This window comes from Sinohyriopsis cumingii, chromosome 8 (genome assembly GCF_028554795.1).
Source record: "Sinohyriopsis cumingii isolate HCF-2022 chromosome 8, ASM2855479v2, whole genome shotgun sequence".
Taxonomy (NCBI): Eukaryota; Metazoa; Mollusca; class Bivalvia; order Unionida; family Unionidae; genus Sinohyriopsis; species Sinohyriopsis cumingii.
The window spans coordinates 9,303,574-9,316,227 of NC_142968.1; the positions used below are offsets into that span (position 1 = coordinate 9,303,574).

Consider the following 12,654-nt stretch of genomic DNA (forward strand, 5'->3'; position numbering starts at 1 on the left):
AATGTTTGACCCCTTTTCAGAGAGCAAATAGTATCAGTACTATGAGAAGTTAGAGTAGCATTCCTTGGCAATCATTTTAAGAGTACTTGGTTGTGACAAATGAAGCCTGTTTAAAAGATGTGCTAACTAAATTTAGAGTAGTACTGACAAACTCAAATATAAAAAAGGGTTGTTAAGGAGCAACGGCCAAGGAACGGGTACAAGGTAAGAATTCTTAGAATGAATATCATTATTTGCTTCTTTTCCATGTTCTAGGTGAAAGAAGAAGGAAATAGTAGACACGATATTATCGTTCATAACCAACTACATAAATACATTAAGCTCTTATATCTGCAAAAACGAAAACAAATATTTTTAAACATTATATTGCATTCTAAGAGAAAGACAATATATTATAGTTTGATCTATACATTTTATGTAAATTGAAATGTATTTCGCACGGTATGAAATCCATATTATATTTAATAGTCAATATAGTTGTGTTACTTATCATCTGCAATAAGACATGCTTGCATATTGAGATACGTATCAATAAAATACTTTTGCAACTTACGGTAAGGTCATTTCGAACGTTTGATTACGTCAACTAACATTCATTCGTTATCAATGCTGACATAAATCCATATGTTTTTCAAAACATCGCAGTCTATGTTTGGCAACTGCTATACCATTATAGGTCGACAACGCATTTAACAGCAATATTGAATCTAGCTTTTCTAACATAATGACTAGAAGCTGTTTTAATTATCATTATGATGACTGGCTTCATTGCATGCCTTTTCATCACTGTAGGACATGTCGTTTGATGGACAATTCCACTTTTTGCAATGGTCTCCTTCCTAATACTAGAAGGATCCGCAAAAGAAAAAGGCACGCTGCTCTTAAATACCAAAATTTCAAACAAACTGATTATTATCAGTACACAGGTAATCTAAACTTCAAGTTCTAGTTGATATATGTTTACGCACACATATATGGTTGTCTAGTCCAAATTGTTTATACTGAACCTTGAACACATAAAAGCACATTCCAGGGAAGATAACAGAAAAGATTATAACTGGGAAGAAAACGTTTGTGTTTATTTGCTGTTCTCACATGCCACAACATATTATTAGAACGATATCAGTACTAAATCAATAAAACCTGTTTACAAGATATTTGACGGAAGTGAACTGTCTGGGGAAATGTATTTAAACCATATACACCATTATCAAAAAGATATTTTAAATATTAGGTTCTCTAGATACTTCATGCTTTCAGATGCTTCACTACAAGTCTGGAAACCCTGTTAGTATGATTTAATTAAATAACTTTGAAACTTCTTGCGAAGCGGCCTTGAATTGTACAGCTTACAATACATGTGCAAGTGTATGATAATAGTGTCAATAATCATATTTCACCAGCTTGGACCAGCGGCTTTAAAGAATTTTGTAGTCAAGAAATAAATAAAAAATGGTTAAATCTTTCAGAAAAGGTACGATGGGCCTTACAATCAAATATGTTGGTTTAGAACTTTGTTAAGAATTGGGGTTTGGCAAGATCGGCTACTTCCAATGTCAAATGATCGACACACCTCCATGTCTTAAATGACCCAAAAAGGGTGTAATTTTGTCAAGAGTATTACAATCCAAATTACTGCAATGTTATTTTTTATCGATATAACGGTGAAGGTCTTAGCCAGTTTCTGTGCAATTCATGTCCCCCATTCTGTCATCTGCCCGATGTTATCATATCATTGAATGAAGAAATCGGATAGCAGTTGGATATTGCATGAAACTGTATTGTGTGAGAAACCAAACCAAGACTGTGACAAGGACGGATACAGAGAACGGTAAGACCTTGGATGCTCATTTTTTTTTTTGTTTTGCGTCACCAAGTGTATCTATCGCAAGTAGCAGTATAATAACCTGAAGCCATGTAACATGACGAATACCAATGCTAAGGAGCATGGAATGTATGAGACGGAACTCCTGGACACATCTGATCAAATTTAGGATTAATCAGTTTCTAAGTCAGTTAGTAAATCGCTTGAAAGATATCTAAAAACGAAGCATCAGATAGTTTATACGTGTGATTTATATAACATCCCCATACCGGGAGAAGTTATAATCAACAGCGACGTTGACAAAATGAGATTCGAGAGACTGGGAACCAACGAAGCGTACCACGTGTACGGAAGTTGTTGTTGTTGTTGTTGTTGGGTTTAACGCCATTTTTCAGCACGCGATTGGCTATACATGGCGGCCAGTATTAATGGTGGAGGAAGAACCCGAGAAAACCCGGGAAAGAACCACCGACCCACGAGAAGCTACTGGCAAGCTTTCTCACATACCCACATTAGCCGAATCCGAGACTCGAACCCACGCAGACAGCGGTGAGATGGCAGTGATCCGTAACGGAGAACGCTTTAGACCACTCGGCCATGTACGGAAGATGTTAGAGCCTGGACTAGTACTTTTGTGTATGGTAATAATGCCATATTCGTCACGGTTTTGATCCAACTGATGCATATATACACAAAATCCAAGGATACATGACAATGATCAACACAAAATAAGCCAACGGAGATGAAATGAATGATTGAGGAACTAACGTGTATTATACTGAAAATATCAACCTCCATCCACAAAATAAGGATCTGTCTTATTATACCAAGGAAGTGGAGCAGAACGACTACACGTAGAATGGAAAATATGGCTAGACGTATACCTGGAGATAGAATAGCAATGACTGTCAAGAGACTGATGATTAAAAGTACTTGAACATCGCTATATGACTGGTGCGAAAAAATTTGATAAGAAGAATTTGCAGTATTTGCAGCGTGGTTCAAAAATTGGGAACCCGTTTGGTCGAAGTTCGTACAGTGGTGAAATATCTTTACTACTAAATTACTGTGAAAGCCAAGACGTTTTGACAATACAGGATGGAAATTAGCTAGGCGAGTTAATGAGCTCAGCATCGTTGATCCAGTGATATGCGATAAGTGGATATACCTCGTGGCTGGATACATCGGACGCATATGATTTTATTGTGGAAAATATGACCACCAATCTTGGTTACTTTCGACCGGACCCACAAATCAAGCAAGCAAGCCAGTAGTGTTATGCTTTTACCAGTATGAATATGCAAGGTGCTTAAACAAACATGATGGTCAGTGTGGGAGAGTGCCCAGTGTAAAGAAGTCCCTGATAGCTGGTGAAGCAGGAGAGCTTGCAGCTGTCGTCATTATTGGACCTCATACAGAGACGGATGAGATAAATACGCACACTTATGTGAATGAGGCTGTGTCTTTGCTTAATATTGAGGTCACCACGGTTGCAAGAGCATTGCATCAAGATTGTTTTTTGTAGAATTTGCCTAAGTCATATGCCGACAGTTTGACAGTGACGTTTTCAGAGAACTTTACGTCATGTTAAGAATTTAGATAATCCAGGAAAAAAACACATCATACCCACGCTAAGGTACTGACATGTTTTTCATAGTACTACGTTGGTCAAACTTCAGACTCGAACACACATGGAGAGAAGTGAGACGAGTGAGTAATCTGTAAATGCGTATCACTTAGAATACTCGTCCACCTGGGCCCCTGATGGACACACGGTACTAATTATACGGAAGAACTGTGAACCAGTCTAGAAATGGGTGAAGAAATGATAGAGTATTTACAGGTTTGGTGGTCCATAATTGGTTAATAATGAAAATTAAAATTTTAGGAAAAATATCTTTTGAGAGCTTATCCTATATGTAATGTAAAAAAAATATTGACAAATTTCTACTGATGCAACTTTAGCATTTTTACAGGCTTGACTCAGGAGTACTCAATACTGAAAGTAGCACCTAATTCATTTGGTGCAGAATCAATAACACGTGTTTCATGCACATGTATGTAAACAAATTGCCGCGGGTCATATGGTGTTCTCCACACATAAGCTTGCACCAAGGTTAGATGTGCACGAAAAATTATAGGTGTCATTATCAGCACCCATAAATTTTAAGTTATTGAATTTTGAATATGATAGTGTTTCCATATGTTTACCATTGGAGTGGAATTAGTACCGTGAGTCCTGATGTAACATAGCGTCAAGCAATAATGCATTTCCCAAATACATCCTCTTATACAGCATGTTGGCCTAGTTTTAGCAAGAAGAATCGAGATTGTGCATATATAGATGGACTATTTAATTGGAATTCGTTGCATTGAGTTTTGGGTGGTTACCTTCTCTGGTGATATAAGAACGTGGAATTTATCTTTCTTCATGCTTATCTCCATCATTACAGTTGACTTCAATTTTCTCTCACCACCTTAAATTTGGTTCGCAACACAATTTAGAGGTAGCACACAGGAAAAAGCCACCGTGCGTAATACAGGCGAAAAAGCTAGCTTATAATTATAATTTGGGGATTCATTTAACGTTTTTTTAAACGTATTTTTAGACTAAACTGTGTTCATCATGAACTCATTAAATATCAACTGAAATTGATTTTTGACATAGTTACCTTAATAATCGGGGACAGATACAATTTTGGTAGCACAAATCTATTGAAAATAAATAGTACTAAAATAAATAAAACGGGCATATTTAGATGTGACTAACTTAAAGCTATAAATGAGTTCCACAATACTTTCAAGTATAAACCTTGTGTGAAGGAGTACATCAAAGCCTGGCGTAAACAACTCAATACATATCTAAGCAAACGCATGAGAAAAGTGCCACAATAACGAAATTTTCAAAATGATTTATATGACAATTCTGATACATAATATGTTTTACATTATGGCATATAATGTCAGATACAGCCTTACAAATTAATAATCAATCAAATTTTGTCAAGGATTGTTACATTTTGCTAACTCTGATTGTGTGGGGCGTGCAGGTGTATTCAATGTTATCTCTTGTTTTTGTTTTGCCATTCTAATTCAAAACAACATACAAAAGCTTTCATATATCCAAAACGCTAGTTCTGAATTCCAACAGCAAATAGATATAAAAATATATAAATGTAAACTTTACAAATGTTAATATTACAATCGATGAAATCGTGTTTACTTGATTTGTATTGGATCCATTTCTATGCAACTGAGTGTCAAATGAATATTTACTAGGCAGTTCCTAGTTTGTCTAACCTGTCAGAACGTATTCATTTCCCGATGAAACAACCGGATATTTTACATCGGGTATAAAAGTGATGTTTTAAAGAGAGGCTCTTTCGTTACCAATACATGAACTATTGCATATCCAGTATTTAGGCACAAATGGAAGATTGTTTTAGATACCAAACCTGCCCCAGATTCGAAACTTAGGAGATTGAACTCTCTCTCTCTCTCTCTTTCAATCGATCGATCGAGCTTCCCCATCCACCTCAACTACATTCCTTCCCTTCACATAAATTCACATCACTTGTACATGTTGATGATAAGAATAATCACTAACAGAGCGGTAACAGTTCCCTTAGATCAGTATGAAAGCATAACATGAAGGAAATTTGATACTGATTGATGTGCGTTACACACTAAATTATTTTATATAGTTGAAAGCGCATGACTAGCGGTCCTCTACTTGCGTATGTACAACACAGGTAACTATTATAAACTGTCCTGGCAATAATAAAGTTGCTTACCTAGTATCGTATGATCTTCTACAGGTATGGTATAACCGCTCAGCTATGCAAACATGCAGAACGGTACAATGAAACATCTAGCAAAGATTACAACATTAGTACTAACCGAAAAAGAAACCTATTCGCTGATAAATATATGGACACCTGTTTGACGATATGTTATACACTTCGTCTAACGTGTGGAAAACCATTTCATTACTTTCAAGGGGCCCCGAGTGACCGAGTGGTCTAAAGCGCTCTCCTTTAAGGAGCATTGTTATCTCACCTATGTCTGCGTGGGTTCGAGTGTCCGATTCGGCCAATGTGGGTATATGAGAAAGCCAGCCAGTAGATTCTCATGGGTCGGTAGTTCTTTCCGGGGTTTTCCCGGGTTCTTCCTCAACCATTAATACTGGCCGCCATGTATAGCCTATCGTGTGCTGAAAAATGGCTTTAAACCCTACAACAACAGAACATCATTACTTTCAAAATCACATTTACTGAAAACAAGTCCCTTTAAAAAATCACGAAGAATTGTTCTTTATTGCCTTTCATTTTAATCATAAAATGTAGAAAATGCAATCAAAATAAAAATTACCCGTAAATGTGGAAAGCTGTAAATATGGATACTCAACGTTTTACCAAACCAATTAAAAAGAGCCAATATTTTGTTTGTCTCTATTTCTTAATTTTGATTTTTACAGTCACGGTCAGATGCATAAGCACCTGGACTTTTCCAAAAAGAAAGAAGAAAGACACGAAAGTGGTCGTGCAATGTTTATTGTCAATTTTCATATATATATATATATATATATATATATATATATATATATATATATATATATATATATATATATATATATATAATTGGAACTCAGGGGTTCTCTCTACTTACGTTCTTTTTTTGTTTGTTTTTGCACTGAGAGGCAATATAGATCGGCATTTAAAACTTGAGGTTTGGTGACTTAGTGGTCTGTTTAAGAAAATTCAAAGCTGTTATTCTTTTTCATTTTAAAAGGTGAGGCTAAGTGTCCTGAATAGTGTTTAGTAAAGAGGGTTGATGGATTGGTTTTCATTGACATGCACAAGAATTTAGGTTTATATTCTTTTAAAAATGGTCGATAGGAGAATGGATGACTGAGATCTGTATTAAATGTGGACGAAAGGTAGGTTGGGAGTTTTAAAACCAATTTTTAACTTCGGTGGTCAAATGTTTATTCAGCAATTGCAGTTTATGATCTAGTGTCTGTTTGAAAAGTCCTATTTTACTGTTAGAATTTTAATTAAAATAGAGCAAACTAAGAGTTAGATCTTTTGTATTTCAAGAGATTTTGATCGATTGCTTCTCATTTTTTACAATTCTGACGATTTGCGGATGTATGTTTCATAATTGTTCGAGGATTGATGACATATTGTTTTGTTTCATTGTTTGATAAGGCGATGCGAGATGAGTGACCAGCTTCTTTTAATTCAATAAATATTGCATTTTTTTTATCGTGTAGTGGATAGAGTTTCGTTGTCTGAAAAATAACAAAATGTCATAGACTGTGGTCAGGGTTTAAACAAATGGTGGATATGTGTATCGTTGGCTGTTGAATGATGGTTCTAGAAAAGAGTACAAATATAATTGTCAGTGTTATTAAAGAAAAAATAAAGAAAATATAAATAACCATTACAGCTGCTTGCAGGATGATGTTTTGTGTTTTTGTTATTTGTATTCTTTGCTACACAAATTATTTGATACCTTTTACTGAGATTTTAAAAATATATTAATTCCTTACAAAATCATTGGCAAAATCTGTCCATACTTTACCAAGTCTGAAAAGTCCGTAATCAAAAAACCGGCAACATAGAAAAACAATAAAAACGAAAAACGTTCATGCTAACTGAAATTTACCTTATACATGCGTTATTGCAATTTCATATAATGGTCACAAGAATAAGCGTTGTCAATAATAATAATAATAATAATAAGAAGAAGAAGAAGAAGAAGAAGAAGAAGAATATTACGTGATGCTTGAGTATGTATTAGTTCTCAGCTCCAGTGTGCACTGCTTAACCAAGCTTGTATCGGATATACCACTGTGTTCGTACTAAAAGTACAGGCTACGATTCCGGTCCCAAAATATCAGCCTCGTAGACTTGGATTAGGCTACAATTTCATGCCACACCCACGGACATTCTACGATTCTCGTTAAATCACTTCTTTTGTTACTTCATTTGCATTATAAGTGCATGATAAATTGTACATAAACTAGTCTGTAAGAAAAGTTTACATTGTTGACCTAGACATGCGACCATTTTATTTACTTTCATCAATCCTCAAATATTTACTCGAAAAAAGTTATCCACGTTCTTATAACTAGTAATACTGGTATTAGCAATAATATGAAACCTGTAACAGCGCGCTTTCAATGAAGTTGTAGTACAAAACAATTAATGTTATCATACAAATGACATTTCCTCTTCTTTGGTTGGAAAGAAATCATAAGCGTTCAGCATTCGTACACTCTGATGTTTGTTTGTACCCCATTACTGACTGTAAAAAACAAAACGATTCAACGATACTAAATGCCAGAGGGCCCCAAACACTGCAGACTTATTTGTTTATCGAATCAAATGGATATTGTTTTAGTAACAAGATCGCCATACCTGCATAGGCGATTCTATGCTCTCAAGCAACATATATGATGTAATTCACCATCAGTGACAACTTCAATACCACGGTAGACGTAGGGACTGCATATATTTTGCCATATGTGTATGACACTTCCTTACTTTATTTGTTGGATTGGCTAATAAAACGTAAAACTAGACATTTCAAGTATTTGACGTAGAGGAACCTGGCTATACAACATTTTCTATGACGATGATTCGTCTGTGATATGTTTGTTTTGTTTTATCATGTGTTTGTCTATAATTTCTGAGAGAGGTGCCTTTCACGCACCTGCTTGATTATGCCGAAAGGATTGCTTGGGATTCATTATGGTATATAACTAATTACCAATTGTGAGATTTTTTCGAGACGAATTCCAGATGCCACCAATATATCGTTGAGCCTAGGTGTTTGTCTTCTGGATCCAGTGTGAAAGTTTTCTCGATATTTTCTCTTAACAAGACTAAGTAGGTTCCGGAATCTCTATCTATACAATCCTGTAACCTCAGCGGTATATCTAAGAGAGCTGTTTTCTAACGCCCATGTTGATGATTCAGATGCTACTGGGCATACCATGTTAATGAGCGGAATCGTGTGAATTACACCATCGGCAATATTTTTTATTTTATCGAGTTCAGTGTTTATCGAATTGATTCTTTAGTTGGTGTTGGTGCGCTCATTGTTAAGCATATCGATTGTTGTTTTAACATTGACTAGATCAACAAGTTGTGTGTGAATTTCTAAGAGCTTGGTATTGACAACCGTTTGATTTCTAAAGAAATCATCCAAGTTTCTGTTTATATTTCAACACAAATATGTAAATGGGGTTACATGACTAGCATATTCCAATCTGGTCGTGCCATCTTTGATTGTCATTAACGAGGGCATCATCGGTTCAACAATTTGCTTAAATAACTGCTCTGTACGCTCTGTAAATTCCACATGAGCTTCCTGGCGTTGTTGCAGTTGTTTTGGTTTACAAAATCACAGACTGAAAGATACCTTTTAATTACGTCAAGTCGTTGTCGAGCTAATTTTACCATAGGAGATTACACAGTAAGAGCAGAACCACTCCTTATTATCATTACAACAATGAACTAATTACAGATTACTAAATCTGCATATACACAAGGTTTTACTGTATTACAGATGCAGAATGTATTTTTGCAACTACGATGAATTGCCTGAGCTCAATTATACACAAAATTTAAACATCGTCCTGGTCACGTGTTTGCGTTAAACAATACATATGCGCTAACAATGGCACGCAGGATTTCCCACAACGCTGGCACGTGGTTTAATGCGATATAAGTCGCTGGTATTTACACAGCAAAAACTCGATTATTGTACACTCGTTAGAAAAATATACCTGTTACATTAAATATGAATACTTGATAAATAAATTTTACGATCTGAATGGCTGCTTATGTTTAATAACTGTCTCTTGAGTAAACGCATATGCTGATACAAATTATTTTATGTATATTCTTAAATCAAACAGTGGCCTAAATGGTTAAAGCGTACATACAAACCTTCAATCAATAAGTGGAAACTGCTTTTAAAAAAAATAAAAAAACGAAAACCGCGACAGACATATTGTCAGCGTCTGCGACAGATGATATTATAATGGGGAATATCCGCGACGCAATGAAAAAAGATGAACTATACTTAAATGGGTACTTGTAAACATGTAGTAATTAATCCATGTGCAACTTGCCTAGACTCTCCCCCATCCACCAAAAAGGTTGTTCATTTTAAATCGCCCGGTATCGACTAGGGGTAGAGGCGTGATTGATTAAAAATTAACAAACTAAAATTCAGCCTGGACAGCCCTCTGAATCTCTATAATTTATTTCTGAAGCATTATTTCGCACTTAGCGATTCCGCAGGATGTGTGTTCATGCACAATGGAAAAAGAAAAATGGTTAAAGCAAAATCTTCTGAAACTACAATAGTGGTCCAATAATTAAAACGGAAAATGAGAAATACAACAATTAAAGAACATTTAAGAGATATCTAATTTCGTTAGACGGCCGCCATTGTTTTGGTCGCCCCTGCCCCCAAACAATCGGTAGATTACTCATGTATACAAACCTAGGATTGGCCTTTGGATAGTTTCATGTGTCAACACTACTTGACTAAAACAATGTTTTAGATGCCATTTTGCAAAACGTGTTTTATCTATCTTTTGCACATTCAACGCAATCACACGACACTCTTCCTTTCTCTCTCGCAATATCTCTTAATATGATAACTCATGTTCTATGTTTATACATATTAACCTACCTTCTTAAATACATATCATCATTTCTATCTATCCATTTATCTATTTATCTATCTATATATATGTCTTCTATCTATCTATCTATCTGTATGTCTGTATATCTACCTATCTGTCTATAAATTTAAATTTAAAAAGATTTCCTCACTTTTCGATATTTCGATATAAAGCAATGGGATCCTCTGGGTACAATAAATTGCAGACAAAGTGCAAAGACACAAACGTTTGAAGCTTTAGTGTGGGAATTTTATATATAGCTGCTGATATAGGTCCTCTCCATGTCTCCCCCATCACTCTTGCTCAGATTGATAAAACGCCACATGAATATGAGCAAACCGGAATGTAATCGGTGAATGTGACCAATGTGACACAGAGGACATTCATAGGATACAGCAGGCTACGACATATATCAACCATATGTAAGTAATCAACATAAACCCCACTTGACATTATTAAAGTACACGCCTTTATGACTGTGACGCGACGAAATCTTCTTTTTTCTGTTCTTGTATTTTTATACTTTTTGCAATGAAATTACTCCACGATGGTTTTATGTACGTCTTCTTTTTCCACACGATTCCTTATTTGTGCTTGGCGATGTAATTTCCGCCAATACAGTCTAGTATTCGGCCATGCTAATTATGTTAACCCCAAAAGCCACCGAGGCTAATATGTGCTGGTGCCAGAAGTTCTGTATAGATACGTATTCGTGAATAAATTCATGTCTAAATTATTTAGCTAGCACCACCAGATACTGCTCATGCACTCGACATAACCACAACAATAACTGCGACTGATACACATATGATCGTTATCGCGGTCGTGTTTCCAGCCACAAACCAACAAAGCCACAGTTATTGCCGGAACAACCATGCAGATAACATCACAGACCACACACACACACGCACGCGCGCACGTTTGTATTTCATCTCGTGATTTAATTTTTTTGTTGTTCCGCTAACAATTTATATTGATAATGAGATCCCTTACTATAATTGATCGACAGGCCGAAATTGATAAGTGCAACCTGTGCAGGCTCTTCTTACCAATTATCCATTATTACAGGACAAATGTCATACGATTATATATAAAATATCTACTTGGTGAATATTTAAATTTCCGGCAATTGTGCCATCTTTGGGCCTTAGAGACCTATGAATTTAGAACAATACTACTAACCATTACATAAATGAAATAAAATGACTTCCAAGCCTTTAATTTTTGTGCGTCTTCGCACAAAAATGTTACCCAAGACAAGTACCTAATTGTTAAATAACAGTCGATATGTTTTTTGTCTTGATGGATGGTATGCAATACTCGCTCTAAAATGTAACCTGAGTTGAATCAGCAGTGAATTCCACTTCAACATTTAAGCATTGGTGGTTTAGTCAACGAAGTAATCTTTTCATATGCACTTGCGATGATTCCATGTTGGCTTCGATTTTGTAGTGGATCTGACTGTTGATTTATGTTTAGCCGTTAACATGTACAATAATTTTATTTTCCTAAGCTAAATAAGAGGAAAAGCAAAAATATTGCGTTTCGTCAAATTCAACATATAAATTATTTAATTTATAAAATAAATATTGAATAGGAATTACATTAATGTGAATTAAATCCCAAATAATAATGAATTGTCCCTTACAAATCAAAAAGTGTTGAATATTCAAAATGTCTTCCAAGCCTTCAATATATTGATCTACCTATGTCTTGAAAGGGACTACGTACCTATAATTTAATTCAGAATGTCTCTGAATGTACTCACAATGATACAAAAATAGTACTTTAGTCGAAAATTCAATGAGCACTTTTGTAAATCCTATGGACAAATTTAAATTAATAATTCGTCTCGAGTTATAACTGAACACAACTAAAACTGATCCCCAAAACTGATGTTTGGACCGTACCAAATTATTAGTTATATCATAACCATATATACAAACTATGACGCAATAAGAGGACCATGGTGTTGGTTATTTGCTATCAAATTGGCAAACAAGTTGCATTTTACAAACATTCTCTAAATGCAATGTAAAAATGTTAAAAAATATGACCTAAAATTAGTAATTTACAATCATCGACCAAACGTAGCCATGTTGTTTACAAATGATCCATAATA

At 35.2% G+C, this 12,654-nt stretch overlaps 1 protein-coding gene across 6 annotated transcripts in view; it reads right to left on the reverse strand.

Moving 5' to 3' along the window:
- The window catches only part of LOC149792951 (uncharacterized), a 51,529-nt gene extending 45,220 nt beyond the window's left edge, over positions 1-6,309 (reverse strand). For 2 of the 6 annotated variants that reach the window (XR_016422678.1, XR_016422677.1), the window contains exon 1: positions 5,620-6,309. The gene's annotated coding sequence lies outside the window, so the exon portion shown is untranslated. Of the gene's footprint in view, positions 1-553; positions 699-5,619 lie in introns of those variants that run through there. The other 4 variants (XM_089966808.1, XM_089966809.1, XM_089966806.1 and 1 more) reach the window with 3 other exon arrangements.
- Positions 6,310-12,654: the final 6,345 nt, after the last annotated feature.